General features: G+C 42.0%; 1 protein-coding gene across 18 annotated transcripts in view; it reads left to right on the forward strand.

Annotated features, from left to right (window-relative positions):
• FOXP1 (forkhead box P1) overlaps window positions 1–18,694 on the forward strand; it is a 526,973-nt gene that overhangs the window by 88,040 nt on the left and 420,239 nt on the right. For 13 of the 18 annotated variants that reach the window (XR_013392008.1, XM_028719402.2, XM_077925035.1 and 10 more), the window contains one exon: window positions 5,730–5,815. The exons of 4 other annotated variants lie outside the window; for them this stretch is intronic. The gene's annotated coding sequence lies outside the window, so the exon portion shown is untranslated. Of the gene's footprint in view, window positions 1–3,519; window positions 3,539–5,729; window positions 5,816–18,694 lie in introns of those variants that run through there. One more of the 18 variants, XM_028719390.2, reaches the window with a different exon arrangement.

Here is an 18,694-nt window from a genome sequence, read left to right on the forward strand (position 1 = left end):
TTTGAGATGTAGTCATTAGTCTAAAAATGTAATTCAAGATTTAACATCTGAGTGATGTGCTGATCTCGTTACATTTCTGCCCTTGAAAATACAGTGGCTGTCAATGATAATGGCTGATATTAAACTACGTTTTGAACTCCCTTCCATTTTTTATCCAGACACCATCTCTATTATGGTAAAATATGGTAGACTTCATCATAAGCTTTACGGAAATCAGGATACATTATGTCCACAGCATGCCTGTGATGCACCAATCTTGTAACACTATCAAAGAAGATAAGAGATCTGTCATTTATAAGAAACCCATGCTTTAGTACCATTGGGTGCAACTCATCAGGCCTGGATATTTGAATTCATTTAAAGTAGCTAGGTGTTCTCTTACCACCTCTTTTCATATCATGGGCTGCAGCTCCCTCCTTGCATAATTTATTCTGTTATCACCAGGTTGGGCATCACTTTCCTTTTGCGTGAAGACCAAGGCAAAGTACGTGTTGAGCAATTCCACCTTTTCTCTGTCACCCAATAGCATTTCTCCTTGCTTGCTCTTTCTCTTGCTGTGAACTTATCCAAAGAAACCTTCTAAAATTAATTTTAACTTCTCTTGCAAGCCTGAGCTCATTCCTAGCTTTGGCCTGCCTGACCTTCTCCCTGCAAATGTTGGTTACTTGTGTATACTCCTTCTTTGTAATTTCCCCTTTCTTTCATTTCTTATACATGCCTTTCTTAAATCACAGATCATCTGTAAGCTTATGCAGACACTGGTTTCTTTAGGTGCTTCCTATAGTCTTAAAGGTAAAGGTAAAGGTACCCCTGCCCGTACGGGCCAGTCTTGACAGACTCTAGGGTTGTGCGCCCATCTCACTTAAGAGGCCGGGGGCCAGCGCTGTCCGGAGACACTTCCGGGTCACGTGGCCAGCGTGACAAGCTGCATCTGGTGAGCCAGCGCAGCACACGGAAACGCCGTTTACCTTCCCGCCAGTAAGCGGTCCCTATTTATCTACTTGCACCCGGGGGTGCTTTTGAACTGCTAGGTTGGCAGGCGCTGGGACCGAGCAACGGGAGCGCACCCCGCCACGGGGTTTCGAACCGCCGACCTTTCGATCGGCAAGCCCTAGGTGCTGAGGCTTTTACCCACAGTGCCACCCGCGTCCCTACTTCCTGTAGTCTTGGCTTCCCCCAAAGAATCCTGGATACTGCCATTTGTTAATGGTGCTGAGAGTTGTTAGGCCCCTATTTCCTTCCCAAAGCTAAAATTGTGTAGGCAGAGGCTTATATTATATCATTCATTTTATATATACTGTGGGAGATTGAATTGCCATAGGGATGGATGAGATTTGGATTCCAAACTTACGGGAAGAATAAGGAATCTGGAAGAAATAATTTTTAATAAAGACTGGGGGAAATTATTGAATATTTGAAAATTTATTGTAAGCAACTTAAAACATTAGCAGAGTTAATGTAAAACGAGCAGTAAAGATAACTTAAGGAAATTTTAGAGAAAATAAATAAATAAGGAATTAATCTGGATATGCAGCAATAAATATAAAATGGAATGAACCACAGATTGGGGGGGGGGAGTCGATTTGAAGTTATTTTTGGTTTTGTTAATTTGTATGATTTGTTGTAAAATGGGAAAATAATAAATAAACTTATTAATAAAAGTAATAAAAAAGAGAGATGGATTCCAAAGCATTTATATACTACAACTTCTGTGTAAGTGATGAAGTGGTGAATTCAGGCTCACATTTTTTTGTGAATAACCAAATCCAAAATGCTTCCCATATTCTTCAATTTGCTTTTAGTCTGTAATGGACATCTTTTTATTTACCTCAAATGACATGTTCTCTTTGATCATTACTTTAAAATACAGCTAATATGAAATAAGAAGGGTAGCCCCCCCCCCCCATTTTTTGGTTTGCAGCACAAGGTACTGCTTAGTGTCACATCCCAATCTCATCCCCAGACAAGTGGTTTGTCCAAAGTTACAACACCTCCCACGACGAGAAAAAAGGAGCCCAAAAGCAACGAAGCACACAATTACATGATGAAAAACAATAAAATGTACCTTCTAACACATACCTCCAGTGATTGTATGACTTTATTATAAAAATTAAATGTAATTGCATTTCCAGGCCCTGCATGAAAAACACCTTACAGAGAAAAGTCTTTGTTTAACTTCAGATTTCCAAAAGGAGCAGCTCACTTGCTGCATAGCTGCCATATCTTAAAAGGGATTTGAGAAGTTTCAGTCAGAATAATTGAAAGCCATGGCTCTGAAACATATGAAATAAGTTATTGGAGATGTCTTGAACTTGTACCTAACAAAGAATACTGGGCAAAGCATGGTTGTGGACACATGAAAAGAGAGGCAATGCAGAAGGAGATACCTTTAGGCAGGGGCGCAGCTGTGGATCTTACTATGTGCACTGTGACAGGAAGCAGGTGCTTCAATGTCCCACACTTATTCTTGGTGTCCAAGTGGGATTTTTTTTTTGAGCTCCCTCCCCATCTTCAGTGGTGAGATGTGAAAGTTACCTATGAATCAGAACCTATTCATTTCATTAGTGATGAGGGTGGGAAGAGAAGAAGGGTGAGTTGTCCTTTTGACATGATAAAACAGTGTGGCAAGCAGCTAAGTTCCTTGTGATTCCTGTCGTCCGTGCATCTCGTAAAGCCTGAAGCTTATTTGAATGAAGAGATAAGCTTGTAAGAGCAGTGGGCTGAAAATGTCCACTACCACATTTGTTGGCAGGGCCGGATTTAGGTTTGATGAGGCCCTAAGCTACTGAAGGTAATGGGGCCTTTTATATGTCCATCTGTCTTTTGGCAACAACAAATTGTTGCTGTTTTTTGTGTTGAAGATTCGGACACGACTAAACAACAACAACAACAAGGTATCTAAAGCCATTTGCACATGTTGCAATCCACGCAGAATGTAGGAACCCTATATATAGAAATGAGCAAACCAGTGATATTTTTAGGGAGCAGGCTAGCAGGCAGGGCCCATTACTTATATCACAGGAGCCTATTCAACACAAAACACTGTTGCTGTATGTAGGTTTTATTTTATTTGTTTTTTATCTTATATTTTGAAGATGTACATCCAGTCCCCCCCCCTTTAATGTTTTTGGGGGCACCCAAGAGAGTGGGGCCCTAATCTATAGCTTGTTTAGTTTATACGTAAATCTGGCACTGTTCTTCAGATTTCATTTGTGAAAGTAGGGACCGTTTTTGGAGGCTTTTGTGTGGTGGGGGCTTAGTATAATAGATATGAGATGGCATAGAGGAGTGTCAAACTCTCTTAAAAAAAACAAAAAACGGTTGAAAGCTTTGCCAGTGCTTCGAGCAAACAGACGAACCGTGTGAGTTTAGCCACTGAGGCAAACTCAAGCCACTGATCTGTTCCCCGAAAGGAACACTTCTCATAATCTCTGTTGCCTTTTGAAGTGGTGGCTTTCAGTCTTTCTTTTCTTTTTCTTTAAGAGGAAGAAAAAACACTTGATTCTTTCCTCTGCCACCTCATACTGTAACTGCTGTGGTAAGTCTCCTTTCTTAACAACATTTTAAAGAAATAGATGCTCCCCACTGACTATCAAAAATGTTCCAGGCCAGCTTTCCCTCAGCCACTGAAAACACCAGAAAATGCTGAAGTGAAAACTGCAGCCCAGAACTAACTTACCAGCCATCACCACAGTATCTTAAATAGATTGGAAATGAGTACTGTATTTTTCGCCCTATAGGATGCACTTTTCCCCCTCCAAAAATGAAGGGGAAATGTGTGTGTGTCCTATGGGGCGAATGCAGGCTTTCGCTGAAGCCTGGAGAGCGAGAGGGGTCGGTGCACACCGATCCCTCTCGCTCTCCAGGCTTCAGGAAGCTATCCGCAAGCCTTGGGAGCTCCGCAGGAGTTCCCGTCGGTCTCCCAAGGCTTGCGGATAGCAGCCTGCATCCCGAAGCCTGGGGCGCGCTGCACAGCGTGCCCGGGCTTCGTGCAGATATCGGCCAGCCCCACAAGCTCGGGGGACAGCGGGGAGGCGGAGCGCCGCCATCCCGCTGTTCCCCGACCTGGTTTGGAGGCTGGCGCTGGGGAGAAGCACGCTTCTCCCCACCGCCAGCCCCACAAGCTTGGGGGACAGAAATCCGCAAGCCTGAGGAGACTGGTGCGACTTCCCGCCGGGCTCCCTAGGCTTGCGGATAGCAGCCTGTTCTGGGGGCTGGGGTCGGGGGAAGTTCGGGCATCCCCCGCCCCAGCCCCGCGCCTGGGGGAAAAATACATTTCCCCCCTTTATTTCCCCCCCCAAAAAACTAGGTGCGTCCTATGGGCTGGTGTGCCCTATGGGGCGAAAAATACGGTATATTGATACTTGAAAATGGGAAGGGAAGATGCACAGGCCTAGAAGAGATTCTGATGCCCAGAAGAAGGAAACTACTAAATATGTATGGTGTGAAAATATAGGCGTGAAGTTTTGAGGGAAAGAATTTGTATATGACTCACGTGGGAGGTGGGGAAAAGGCAGATTCTGTATAGAACTGTGGAAAGGGAGAAGAATGACAGGATTGCTCTAATATACTAGTATCCAGGAGTCGTTGTTAAAAAATATATTTGCTTATTTGAATGGGGTATTACTCTGTAGCAGGAAAGATTGTGGATAGCATCCTGCCATTCTTTCATGCTAAAGATCTGTATTTCATTCCCAAATTAAGAGACTAAGTATTACCACGATACTTTGCTTCCCCTTATGTTCGTTTTCAATCCGCATTTTCTGTTACCAAGCCGGATCACTTAATCTCACACTTATCCTTAACTTGCTTTTTATCCTTATCTTTTGCAATTGATATGTTCCTCTTCAATTGACCTCTCCACAAGATCTCCTCAACTGCCTTTTTCCCTGAAGCATACAGCTTTGGATATGATCCATAGTGAATTGCTTACTCTGCAACCAAATGCAGAATTAAACAGATTTATTCTCCTTCATATGAGAAACTCAGGATTTTTAAAAAGAAAAATGCACCTTGGTTATTCAGACATCTAAAATGTGTGGGGCTACATAGTAAAAAAATATTAAATAGTTATTGTTTGTCACCTTCAAAGATGTAACTAGTAATAATTTGTTGGAGTTCAATAGGAATTCATTTATTCATTTAGTTTATATAAATATTTACAGGTGCTTTTTGACCCCACATGGGCCTCCAAAGCAATCCAGAAAACACAATAAGAACAATTAAAAATAAAATAACCAATTAAAATTTAATCAAATTATTCAGTTATGTGAATTAGATATACAAGGCAAGAAACAAAAGCTAAAAGAGAATATTTTCATTCTCAATCTCTTATTTTAGTGTGACTTCTAAGGAATGGGAACTAGGTGCAACTAAGTTACAGCATAATATTATGCATGACTACTCAGAAGTAATGAATTTAATTAGGCTTCCCCTTAAATATGTGGATGTAGGATTGTACACTTACCTGGGAGCTAGCGTCATTCAAAACTAATAGCTTATAAGTAAACATATACAACGGGTGGGAAACCCCTTTGGCTCTGTGGGGTCAGATCTTTTTCTGGTCCCACTGTGAGGCAAACCTTGACAGGTGGGTTGCCTCATCCACTTGTCAAAATACCTTGTGTGGGGTTCTGAAGCACCACATGGCCTGCCCTATGCTTGCTGATTCCTTCCTGCTTGCAGCCAGTTCCTACAAAAGGCATCTTTATTTCTCCCCTCTCCATCAGCTCACAGGGAGGTGAGAAAGAAGTAAGCTACCAACGTAGAGTTGCAGCCTATCCTCCTGCCCATCAGCTGATGTCACAAGTGACAGGTGAGCATGGTTGGGGAAAATGGCATCTCAGGCCAAATTTGATCCATGGCAGGCCCAGGTTCCCCACCCCTGATGTATAGGATTTTATTGTTAGTCCATAGTGTTTTTGTGCATGACTGTATATACATACATGATCACATACATGATTTTCAAATTGGTGGCAAGCTTTTTTTAAAGACGTAGTGGATAAATTTTATGGGAAATAGGTCATAAGTGGACAGTGAATTGCAGGTGTGTAGCAACATAGCTGCCTTTCCCCATTAATATATAAGTATTGCCAATGTTATTCAGTAGTTCCCAGCCATTCTAAGGCTGATTTTTGTTCTTCTGTTGTCTGGTAGAGTCCAGGAAAGGAGTAAAATTGGATTAGCATTGATAATGCATTAAACCAGCCTATTAATATCGACAAGCTGTCAGTGTTGTTATAATGCTATTGTAGTAACCTGAGTAAACTGGTAACATTTTTATACAGCAACATAGTAATCTCAAAATTATCAGGCCACAAAGGTGATCTTCGTTTTGATCCTTCCATCTTCACCCAATTTCCTTTGTAATTTTACCACACCTATGGATTTGCTCCCATCCCACCATTTATTTATTTATTTAACCTTACTGACATTCCTCTCCACCCCACCCACACAAATCCCAAGGCAGCACTTTCAGAATGTTTAATAGCAGTACTTAGCATTTATATGCTGCTTTCAAAGTGCTTCACATATATTACCTCAGTGATTTTATAAAGCAGGTGTTACTCCTATATTGTATATAGAGGACGTAGGCCAAGAGATGATAGCTTATTGGAGACTATTTAAGCTGCAATTCTGTATGCATTTTGCTGTGAGTGAGTCTTTTTCAACTCAGCGGAGCTTACTTCTGAGTAGATGTGCATAGGCAGGCTGGCATAATGAATTCATATACGAGGCAAGATTTGAACTGACGGCTTCCGAGCTATCAGGTTATACTCTTAGCCATGTGGTAGGGGACAGTGGGGTCGGGTGGTGGCGATCCCGCTGGTAAATTTGCACTGCACTGACCTGGCCACTGCCTGGACCCTTTCGTCCCAGTATGCAGCAGCAACACAGGCAACTGTGGAGGCCTGGTGAATGCCAACACTCCCACCTGTTATCTGTAACTATCCACACCACTCAAAACCTACAAAAATTACTGGGCCCAAATTCTTCAGCTCAGTCCTGGTCAAAATAGATTTCTGTTTCTTTTGAGAATACTTCTCAAAGTTCCCCTTCCAACACTACAATTCTATGATTCAATGGAAATTCCTGAGATCAACAGCTGACCTTTTCTGTGTTATTCTCCTTAATTCCTTATCATCTGTTTGTCAGACTGATGACCACTGAATTAAGAGTTGTCTTGGGCAGGATGCTATGGGCTGCAGAAAAGGGTGAAGTATGTATTTTCTCCAGTGTTTTTCTCCAGTTTCTTTATGAAAATTGGTTGCAAATGGGAAATGAAAAAAGGGCCGCTTTTTCATAGCCAGAAATGGCCATCAAAGTAAGGGATAACTTAATGCAAAAGGAATCTGTGCAAAGATTAGGAAGCCGCCTTATACTGAGTCAGATTGTTGGTCCATCTACCTCAGGGCAGGGTTGGAGAATTATATAGTAGAAGTGTTGCAAAAAATAAGGAAAGGTATAGCTATATTGTGCTGCAAGCAACCCTTCCTTGCACATTTTAACAAGCATTTTTAGAAAAACGTTAGATGAAGATTAAGCGATGTCCTATCATTCGAATAAACCTGCTCACTGGAGCTAAAGTTATTCGTTAAATGGTGTAAAAACTATGAATTATGCAATGATGATTACTATGATCAACAATCACAGATAAGTTGAATGCTGTGCAGTTGGTTTTTATTAATTATTATTATGTGTGTGGGTTTTTTGTTTAGATTTTTAACTCACCCTGTCTTAAGGTGGGTCAGAGCTGGAAACTGCATATTATAATATTTAATTGGGGGAAATATAAATATAAGATTTAAATCTATCTGTATCTCTCTCTCTCTCATCTATCTACCTACCATCTATTTAAACATTTAAAGAGGATGGTTGTCACCCTTGCTGGTCATTGACCGTATTAAAGATATTTGATGGTTGTCACCCACTACATATAAGCATAATTAGCTTATATGTGTTTTGTAGAGGGACCATATAGACAGGGCTTCCATATTATCCCATGAACTGTTTTCATTCTGAGCATAGATTCCTGAAGCCTTTGGAACTGTTGATGCCTTCTCACTACACAGGTAAAGCAGTTTCAAATCTGTTTCATCCTTCATGGCTCTCAAATAATAAAATTATAATCCTTAATATTGTAGTTTTGTGAAAGGGCTAGAGGAACACCATTCAAAAATTCAGAGCATCGCCACAGAAGAAAATGTTTTAAGGGTTTTGAGTTGTCAGAAGCCAATTGGTGAGAATTAGAACTGCTGTTCACTCCCTTGCTGTAATTGTATGCAGCGCTAGCTGGGAATATCGTGAGACTGGTACAACTGCAGTAGTATATGCTGATGGTATCTAGCTGTACATCTTGTTAACGATGATGGCGGTGATAATGGCCTTTTGTATTGTTCTAACATAATGCTGAGTTAAGAAGTTTGATGCAAGATTTTAGCAGCAGTAGTGCATTCAGCCTGAAGGGCCCTACCCCCAACCTACGTTTCCGAGCACAATTTAAAGTGTTGGTGCTGACCTTTAAAGCCCTAAACGGCCTTGGTCCAGTATATCTGAAGGAGCGTCTCCTCCCCCATCGTTCTGCCCGGACACTGAGGTCCAGCTCCGAGGGCCTTCTGGTGGTTCCCTCACTGCGAGAGGCCATGTTACAGGGAACCAGGCAGAGGGCCTTCTCGGTAGTGGCGCCCGCACTGTGGAACGCCCTCCCATCAGATGTCAAAGCGATAAACATCTACCTGACATTCAGAAGACATCTGAAGGCAGCCCTGTTCAGGGAAGTTTTTAATATGTGTCATTTTAGTGTATCTTTCATCTTTGTTGGAGGCCGCCCAGGGTGGCTGGGGAAACCCAGCCAGATGGGCGGGGTACAAATAATAAATTATTATTATTATTATTATTATTATTATTATTATTATTATTATTATTATTATTACCTCACTGCTTCCTTGTCCTGATAAACACATTCCACTATCACTGCCAGGAGGGTGCCACAGTGCTCCCCTCCTCTGCACAAGCTGCTGGTTTTTAGCCAGGCCTAAGTGATGCTGAAAAAGGGACACGGGTGGCGCTGTGGGTTAAACCACAGAGCCTAGGACTTGCCAATCAGAAGGTTGGCGGTTCGAATCCCCACGACGGGGTGAGCTCCCGTTGCTCGGTCCTTGCTCCTGCCAGCCTAGCAGTTCAAAAGCATGTCAAAGTGCAAGTAGATAAATAGGTACCGCTCCGGCGGGAAGGTAAACGGTGTTTGCGTGTGCTGCTCTGGTTCGCCAGAAAGCGGCTCAGTCATGCTGGCCACATGAACCAGAAGCTGTACGCCGGCTCCCTCGGCCAATAAAGCGAGATGAGCACCGCAACCCCAGAGTCATCCGCGACTGGACCTAACGGTCAGGGGTCCCTTTACCCTTTACCTTTAAGTAATGCTGAATAGAGGAAATCAGGCAAATAATAATTTGAAGGTAGCCTTTGAGCTGATTCAGACATTATGTTTAGTTGATGTGAAAACTAACCCCCACTGAACTCAATTGCAATGTTAATGTTTCCGTTCAGTGTTGGGGCACCTATGACTCCACAGATGTTGGGCTCCAGCTCTCATCAATGCAGCCAGCACAGCCAACAGCCAGGGAATGACAGGAGTTGCTACACAACATCTGGAGGGCCACAGATTCCCCACCCACAGTTGGATCAATGCGTGCAAACGATGACCAAGGAGATATTGCTAGCCAGCTTCCCACCTGTTTGGCCGATAGCCTATTTTGCCATGAGACCTCTCAATCTAATCAAACTCTGCCACCCAGCAGAAGGGGGGAAGGGGTCGATTGCTCTTTCTCATTGGTAAGGGAATAGTTTTTTTGAGGGTGAGAATATCTTTAATGCCACTCTAACAGCACACTAGGTGTCCATAGAATTATTATTCAGATCAATGGATCTAGCCTGAATCCATAATATGTTACTTTAATATTGTGATTTTAACTATTGTAAGCCACCTTAAATAACACACATATATGAGAAAGGTGTGGGGTGTAATTTCTCATATAAATAAATAGTTAGCAGTCAGAACACCATAAATTACTTGTATTCATAAACACCCCTTATCTTCTCACTTTGAAATTACTAATAAGAAGCCCAGGGCTGTAAATGTATGTCCCCTGTTTATATTTATAGGGCTATCTAGTTCTAATGAATGCATCACACTCTTTAACACACGCCTTTCCAACTAACACCCAGGACATTAAGAGACCTTTTCCAAGCTATAAAAATATATTTATTCATTAAATTTTCACTCAACAGAAATGTCAGATTAGTAACATGGTATTTTTTGTATGGCATCAAAAATAATAAAAAAAATTAAATCTGCTCATGTCTCTTGGTTGCACTTCTGTGTCACATGAGGACAATATAAGAATTTTGATTGGAACCAAACACATGTTGGTTTATACCATGAGGCAAAAGTTTCCTTTCCTTTGTGCAGAAAATGTTGATATAGGGACACTGCCAAACCAGCAATTTCTCTCATCAGGTCAAAGTAGTGCAGCTTCCAGTGCCAATTGTTGTTGAGTAGTCCTAATCGGTAGGGAGGGTGTCATTAGTTTTAGTATCCCTAGTGTTATGGTTCTCATGTAAGGCTAAACCACGGTTTAGCAGTACATGCATGAGCAGGTAGCCCAAGAGAAGCCTCAGGTTCATGTGCTTCCCCTCCCCCCAACCACATGAACCAGAAAGCTTTACTAGGATTTAGTTTCACAAAAGCATGAGTTGCTATTTAGTTTGAACCAGAAACAAACTCCTATTAGTTAAACAAGTAAGGTTAATAAACCATGTTTTGAAATTAGCTTGCTTAGAAACTAACCAGAGTGTATTTTAAACTACAATTTATTGTTTGTATGTCAAATGAACATTAGTGGAAACTCTACAATCTGGTAAAGACCTTGCCATGGAAAGAAAAGGAAGCCAAAGCGTAATTCAAGCGTAATTCCTGCTAAACCATGGTTTAGGTTTAGCATTATATATAAGTACAGCCAAACTTTGAATTACTTCCTATTCAGTGAAGGACATGTCAGGAGAGTTCTGTCTGCCTGCTTAGCTATCTCTTGCATCCTGCCTGATTTCAGACTTGATGAAACTTAACATTTACCAATAATGTTAACAATCATGGATAAAATCTATAAAGATTAGGAAAGCCATTTATAATATTTCATCTTAGCTCGGTTCTTAAATGAATAAGATTTTCATCTGAACTCACATCTACAGTCTTCATCTCTTTTTGTGGCCACTGCCCAAGAGCAGGATAATAAGTCCATCTTAGAAAGTCAGGAAAGGGAACTGTAAGACTACACAAATCGGAGAGGCCCCCGAAAACAGGTGCAATGCTTGAAACTATTTTAAACTTTGGGTGAACATTTATTGATTTCAAGCTCCTGGCATTTTGTTAAGCTTAAAGTAAAAAATTCTGCATGGAGTTTAAAAATAAGCAGGATATCGGATTTCTGAAATCCACATCTTTGAACTTATGTTAATTGCTTTGTAATATACTTAGAACAAATGCTTCTTGGTAGCTTAGCAAGCCGCATTTAACCCATGAGATAAAATTTAAACCAGCCCACCTGCTCTAGCATATTTTTATTTATGCGTGGCATAATGCCATATGGTCCATGTTAGAGGTCCTCCAAAATATATTGCTAACTTTATAGTTAAGCAGTCAAGCAAATCCAGATCTGCTGTTGCCAACTCAACGCATTTCATGTGATTTCTTGTCAATATTTATTTATTTAAAGTATTTTAAGTCTCCTTTTAGAGCTAAGCTCTCACATGGTTGCTTCCAGAAAATACAACACAAAATAATTCATCAACATCAAAATCTAACCATAGACACTAACAAACACCAAGGAGCAGCAATAAATTCAACAGTATTGATAGCATTAAGAAAACAGTTATTTTATTTGAAAATGCATTCTTCTACGCTTTGAATTTGTTATGCAATAAATGTGGCCAAAACAGCCACAGGATTTCCTGCCTTTTCAGCCAGTGTGTCACTTCACCAAGTCATCAGATCAAGCCTTAAGAATTTGTACAACCATCTGCATTCCTTGTCTTCTGTCCCATGCAAATGTCCACCTCTTTTTGGTGGTTACTGATAAGGTTTTTGTGAGATGCCTTCATCCAGTGTAACTGCAGTTCATTCTCAGACTAGAGACTGAAACCAGCTAAACTATTTTTATGATAATTCTGACATCACAGTAAATCATAGCTCACTGATAATCACAAAAAAGATGTGATAAATGCATGGACTGAGAGGGGAGGAAGAATGCACAAACCTGTGAGGTACTCTAAATAATAAAATAATGGTTTGTGGTTGGTTTTGCAGTTGATGTCTGAAACAGGCCTTTGCAACACTTGAGTATAATCAGTTTTAATTTACAGAATCTGTGGCCAGAAGTATTTAATAATCCTCCACTGTCCCCTAAAAAAAGGACCCCTATAAAATGTTTAATTGAGTTCAACCATATTCTGAGAAATATCCATTTCTTTTTCTTGTTTGACATAGCCTCAGCAAGACAAACATGGCAGTTAAGAATTAACAGATGGAAGTGTGAACCCTTCACAGTACTTGAAGCATTGCTGAAGAGTATTTGATCAATGCGGATTCAAAAACATTTCCCAACATAATATCTGTTGAATTCAAGGTCTGTTTGGCCTTTAATTTTTCGTGGGTAACGTAGATGTTAGGAGCCCATGCATACCTGTTAAAAATGAGATGTGCAAATTGCTGGCACCCAGTTCTTGCTTTAGGACACATCTCTGATAGCAGTTGAGAAGAGATACCTAGGTTAGCAATTCACTCTTTGTGTTGTAACAGTTAGGGATGCATCTGAAATACCTGCTAAAAAGTAAGATCTAAATTCTACTGGTCTGTGCAGTTTTGGGTCCAAATAATATATGGTTTTGTGAGATTTAGAAGAAGTGAAGAGCGGATCCCCTGTCTCCTTCCAATCTGCACAGGGAATAATTTGGGGGAGCAGATTATTTTACTGGGTGACTTCTAGATATTTGGCAAAATAATATGGGCTCTTAATTGGCACTGGTGTGTATTTATTCCCCATTGTCAGGGGACAGAAAACTCTGCATATCAGCAGAAGGACAACTTCCTTGGGTTAGCATCTTCACTGTCTTGCCAGCCCCTGGATCTACCTGCAGTTTTGCTAGCCCCACCCTCCAGAGTGAAGAGCCAGAAGCCTCAACATTGTCCTCAGATATCGGGGCCGGAAAGAAATGCCATACAAGTTCCATTCCTAGGATAACTTGGGGAGTGGGCCCACATTCCTGGTTTTGCCTCTGAGCTTGAGAAACCTTACTGGTGCCCACACATTGAGTATGGATTTCTGCAAAAGAGAAGTCTACATGTATAAACTTACATGAAAGCTGAAACACTGTGCAGTCAACCGTTTTGGCTCTTGGGAAAGCTACATGCATAGAGGTTGAAGTATAGGTCTCTCTCTGCAGATGTCCATGCTGAATATATGGAAGTCAGAGGCAGGGCAAGGAAGCTACGTAAGCTCAGGGCATGGCAAGTGGTGTGGTTCTGCTCCCCAGTAATTATGTGGCACAGGCTCCACACCCTCATGTACCCATAATATCTTCCATTGTATCTTTTGTGATAAATTATAACCATTGCCAGGCACGTTGGTAACAATTCTTGGCAGAAAAGTGGGTGATAAATTAGTAAATAATACTGCAGCATCCTGACATGAGCCCCACTGTTGTTTTCATCACATTTTTGCATGTGGTGGCAGAGGGGAGAGCTCAGAACAGGCAGTGTAATAAGGTCTTAATTGGGCCATAGGGTCTGTCACAAACTTCTAGAGATAATAAGCAACTTAGGGTGTGTGTGTAGTTTTTGCGATCCACAACATTTCTGGATGCTGTGGCAAACATACACAGCACTGCCCTAAGGTTCCTGTTGTCCCTGGATACTTCTTTGCATGCTTGCAGCAGCACCTATAAACTCCGAGAACCCTGGATGCTGCAGAGCATAACTGTAGAAGCATCTAAGGCTTATTACTGCAACAGAGCTCTGGCACTTTCCATGTCGCCCCATTGCCAAGGAATTATTGGAAAAGGAATGGGAGATGGAGAAGGGCACTATGTAAGTATGTGTCAAAACAAACCCATTTAGGATTGGCCCAAACTCCAGGGAGGTTTGGATCCGATCCTAAGTGGATCTGGGAAGGGCAGACCTGGTGTCTGACCCCCAACGTACCATTTTTAAACACCATCCCATAGCTTGTTTCTGTGTCCTATAGACACGCAGCCATTCTATTTTAAGAGCACATACAGTAGTATTTTCTACCAGCTCACAGCCAGATTGTCATGCTTGGAAGTGAAATTTGTTCAAGGAATCTAGCTTTTTCTCCCCTCTTAGGAATTGCCTCTGGTCTCTCTCCAATTATTTCGTATGCCAACTATGTGAGAAACTCTGTAGAATATGCCTGGCACTGTGGGTTGAATGTCTAGGCAGGCTTGAAGAGCTACACTAAGGGCTGGAAGACGAAGTACAAATCATCTACACTCTGGGTGGTTGCAGCGCCTTATTGGGATTGCATTTATCTAGCAGCATTAAACTGTTGCAGAAATTTTGCATCCCCATAGCTTTTGATCTCTAAATTGCACGTCTTAACAAACCCTATGTCTTAACAATACAGATTAAAGTAAGAAAACAGATGTCAATGGCATGACATCTGTGATGCCAATAGGGAGAATGCAGCCTTGCCAAGATGTTCTGTGGTTTGAATTCTCATACAGCCAATGTTTTTTACACAGACTCCACATATCTGAATCAAAATTCTGGATTTAAGATGTGGTACTGCAGAATGTCTGGAACTAATGGCTGACCAGGCACTGTGGTCTAAACCCCTGAGCCTCTTGGGCTTGCCAGTCCAAAGGCTGGTGGTTCGAATATGCATGATAGGGTGAACTCCCGTTACTCTGTCCCAGCTTTTGCCAGCCTAGCAGTTCGAAAGCATACCAGTGCTAGTAGATAAATAGGTACCACTGCGTTTCCGTGCGCTCTGGCTTCCGTCACGGTGTTCCATCGTGCCAGAAGCTGTTTAGTCATGTGGTCTGCAGTCAAACACTGGCTTCCTCGGCCTGAAAGCGAGATGAGCGCCGCATCCCATAGTCGTATTTGACTGGACTTAACTGTCTAGGGGTCCTTTACCTTTTTACCTTTACAATTAATATTGATTGCCTATCACATGCTGATAACAAGTAGTTATCATCCCCGTCAGCCAGCTACAGCTCTCTGCCCTGAGAGACTTGCAGTGTTAATTCTGGCATGGGAAACAACAGAGGATGGGGTGTAATGGAAGCAGGGCATAAACAGGGAGCAGTAAGGCCTGTTTCATGGAAGGGGGCTGGCCTCTTTGCATATTTTAGCTTACTGTTTGCACATTCAAAATTACCAACTGGTTAATACTGCAGTGTAGGTGTAGGGGTGGGTTTCTATGAAGCAAGGGGATATCTTCCTTAGATTTCAAATATCTAACTCCTACTCAGAAGTATGGCTTGTTGTGGCCTTTCCCTATGCACTTTTCCTCAGGAATAAGTCTCTTTTATTGTTTAAAATTCACATGCGCACATACTTCGTTCAGAGTGTTGATCATTTTTCCTAGCCTCCAAGGAGACCCTTTTCTTACTCATATTCTCTACTGTAAACTTAGAACTAGCCAACCAAGTCCAATTAATCCTGTGGTTATAGGACAGAAAATGCCCCAACAGAGGACATAGTGGTAAGCCATTAACTATGATTAGGAAAATTAGCCATTGCACAAGGTGCGTGCTAGCTGGTGCATGTATCCCAAGGAGTCCTGCTCTTCCAGTGGGGAAACAAATCACAGAGCATCTCTGGCTTATTGTTATGCCTGAACTAGCACTCATGGCTTGTGTCTTCAAAGTAAGCAGCGACTGGGAACCCAGGAACTAGCCTTCTGCTGGAGGAAGGGAGGCATGAAGTGAGAGATCTCAGCGTTCAGCCCCTACGCAGGCCAGTTTGCTTAACAATAGTTAAGTGTTACATCTGAATGCAGTCAGTGTGTAAACTAACTTGCTTGCTTACATGCTATTTCTCATTCTGTTCTCGAATGGAAGACATCTCATATACAGTTATGTTCTATGTACTTGATCTCAGCAGCCACTGTGAACCCTGTTTGCTCATTTATATATGGCTTTTAAAAGTCTCATAACCTGGGATGGAGTTGTTATTTTTTTACCTATGTGCATATGTAGTGTTTTTACAAAAAGGTGTCAGATTGGGGACATGTCAACCCTGGACCATGGGAAGAAGTGTGCTTCTAGAAGTACAGGGGATTTTCAGGAAGGTGTTGTTTGAAGTTAACCATTTTTTTTATATTTCCACAAGCATTTCTTGAGTCAAAATATATAGTTGCTGTGATAGATACATCTAAACACTGTAATCGGATTACAATGTGAGTAAAAATAGGTAGAACTCCCCTTTTCTTCTTTGTCTGTTTCTTTCTTTTGCACGATAAAACCCTAAAAGATTCTGCTGCCTTGCTAATAAAATTCACATTTCTTTTATGAGCTTGGCTTATTTTAATGAACATTTTACATTTACCGTGCTACATTAGCAAAGTGTCTCCTGATTTTATGTAACAAAGGTTTACATAGTGGTTTTCAGATTACTTTCTATACCCTTCAAAGCTCTTAAAATGCAGTATTTCAGTCAACAATTATCAACCCAAGATGGTGATGCTGCCGCTGCATTAAAAAGACAGAGGCCTGCTAAGTATCTTTTAGGGAGCTGTAATAGAATGTAATTGTTGGAAAAGAGAGTTTGTTCTCACAAGGAGCAAGAATAAGGAATCCCTACCAGCTCATCAGTCCTGAGTTATTTTACAGTAGTAAAACTAGATGCTTGCTTTGTCAAACACCATTGGAGTTAGCAAAGTAGGCTATACCGTGTTGTATTATTGACTAATGGCCCTTACTTGAATGCTGTAACAAGTTAGAAAGATTAAAAGCCATACCACTGTAATAAGACTTCTGTCTTAGACAATACTTAGAAGGATGTTCTGATGTAGCTTACATTTTGCATTGCGCTATAGGGCAATTACAGCTTTCCCTGTACCATAATTTTTAGATAAAAGTTCCTGGCAACGACCCATTCCAGAGCGATTTTCATTTATGAGCTTTACTGATGACCTGCCTTTTCCAGTCTCCAAATCCCTCTTTGATCTCTTGATACCCTCTACCAAAATGTTTTTGCCATTCTTCATTAGGCCTGGGCAATGTATTGATAAATCTCCCAGGACTTGTGTGAGGGCCAGAGCATGATGACGCCTTCACCCAGTGGCATATCACAGGTAGGGCTTGACTGTGCCTGGCACCCCCCGCCACCAGCCCTGGCACGCAGAGGAACAAGCCGCATTGGGTGCTGGGGTGAAACCACTGCTTCTCCTGCTGAGGGAGCTGAGAAAGAAGCAGGTTGACAAACTGATGTGGAAAACGTATGCAGTGTACGTCAACCGCTTCCATACTCACAGAGAGACACTGTTTGACCCCCTTTTCTCTGTTCGGAAGGGAAGGGAAGGTGGTTGTCCAATCCTGAGATCCAGTGAAATCTGGGCATGTTCAATGTGGTATAGTTTAAGGCTCCAGTGGTGTCCAAACTTTTTTCAAAAAGGGCCAGATTTGATGAAGTGAAGGGCCGTGAGGGCTGATCATAGGGCTAACCAAAGGGCCAACCAAAGTTGCAGTTGCTGACCTTTTTTTAGGATTGAGGTTGAGGTTGATGAGGGTTTTTTAGAATTTCACCCACAGGGGCCGGATTAAACTGACCAGTGGGATTGCGCCCCCGAAATGCACTTTGGACATGCCTGGTTTAAGCCATTGAAAACAGGAACTGAACAGGAAGAGCAAGCAGTCTATTGTGCACTGAGTCTATTTGAGGGGATATTTACTGAGAACTACTGTGGACACCATTGGAAGTGTTGGTGGGCCCACGGGAACCACAATGGCCACCCATGTGCTAGGCCCATATCACTGGCACCCTGTAGAGGTAAGTGCTTATCTCATGCTCAATATCTTGTTTACCTGTTGGGCAAGTCTTTAGCATGGTACATAGGCAAACTGATTCTTCTTACACACACAGTAAACTTCCTTCACTGAAGAACAGCCAAGTTCTCTGTGGATTTTTCATTTTGATATTACATTTCCTACATCTGTTCACCCACAATCATTGCAGGGAGGAAGCAATATCATTGTTGTATGCCAGTGTTACAACATAGCAGTGGTAGCAACAGTGGTAGTACCTAGAGAGAAAAAAAACTTTCAAGAAGTGGGTACAGTGGACGCTCGGGTTGCGAACATGATCCTTGTGGGAGGCACGTTTGCAACCCGCAGCATTTGCAACCTTCAGCGCCGCGTCTGCGCATGTGCGGGTTGTGATTCAGTGCTTTTGAGCATGCGCAAAGCGCGATTTAGCGCTTCTGCGCATGTGCGAGTCCCGAAACCCGGAAGGAAGCCATTCCAGTACCTCCGGGTTTTGGCGCATCCGTAACCCGAAAATGCGCAACCTGAAGCGTCTGTAACCCAAGGTATGACTGTATTGCCAAAGTGAGCCTTCATGATTGCTGTAGAACAGTTTATCAAAAAGCGCAGTACAGGTACTTGGGCCTTTCAC

The sequence above is a fragment of the Podarcis muralis genome, chromosome 2 (assembly GCF_964188315.1).
Source record: "Podarcis muralis chromosome 2, rPodMur119.hap1.1, whole genome shotgun sequence".
NCBI classification, from domain to species: Eukaryota; Metazoa; Chordata; class Lepidosauria; order Squamata; family Lacertidae; genus Podarcis; species Podarcis muralis.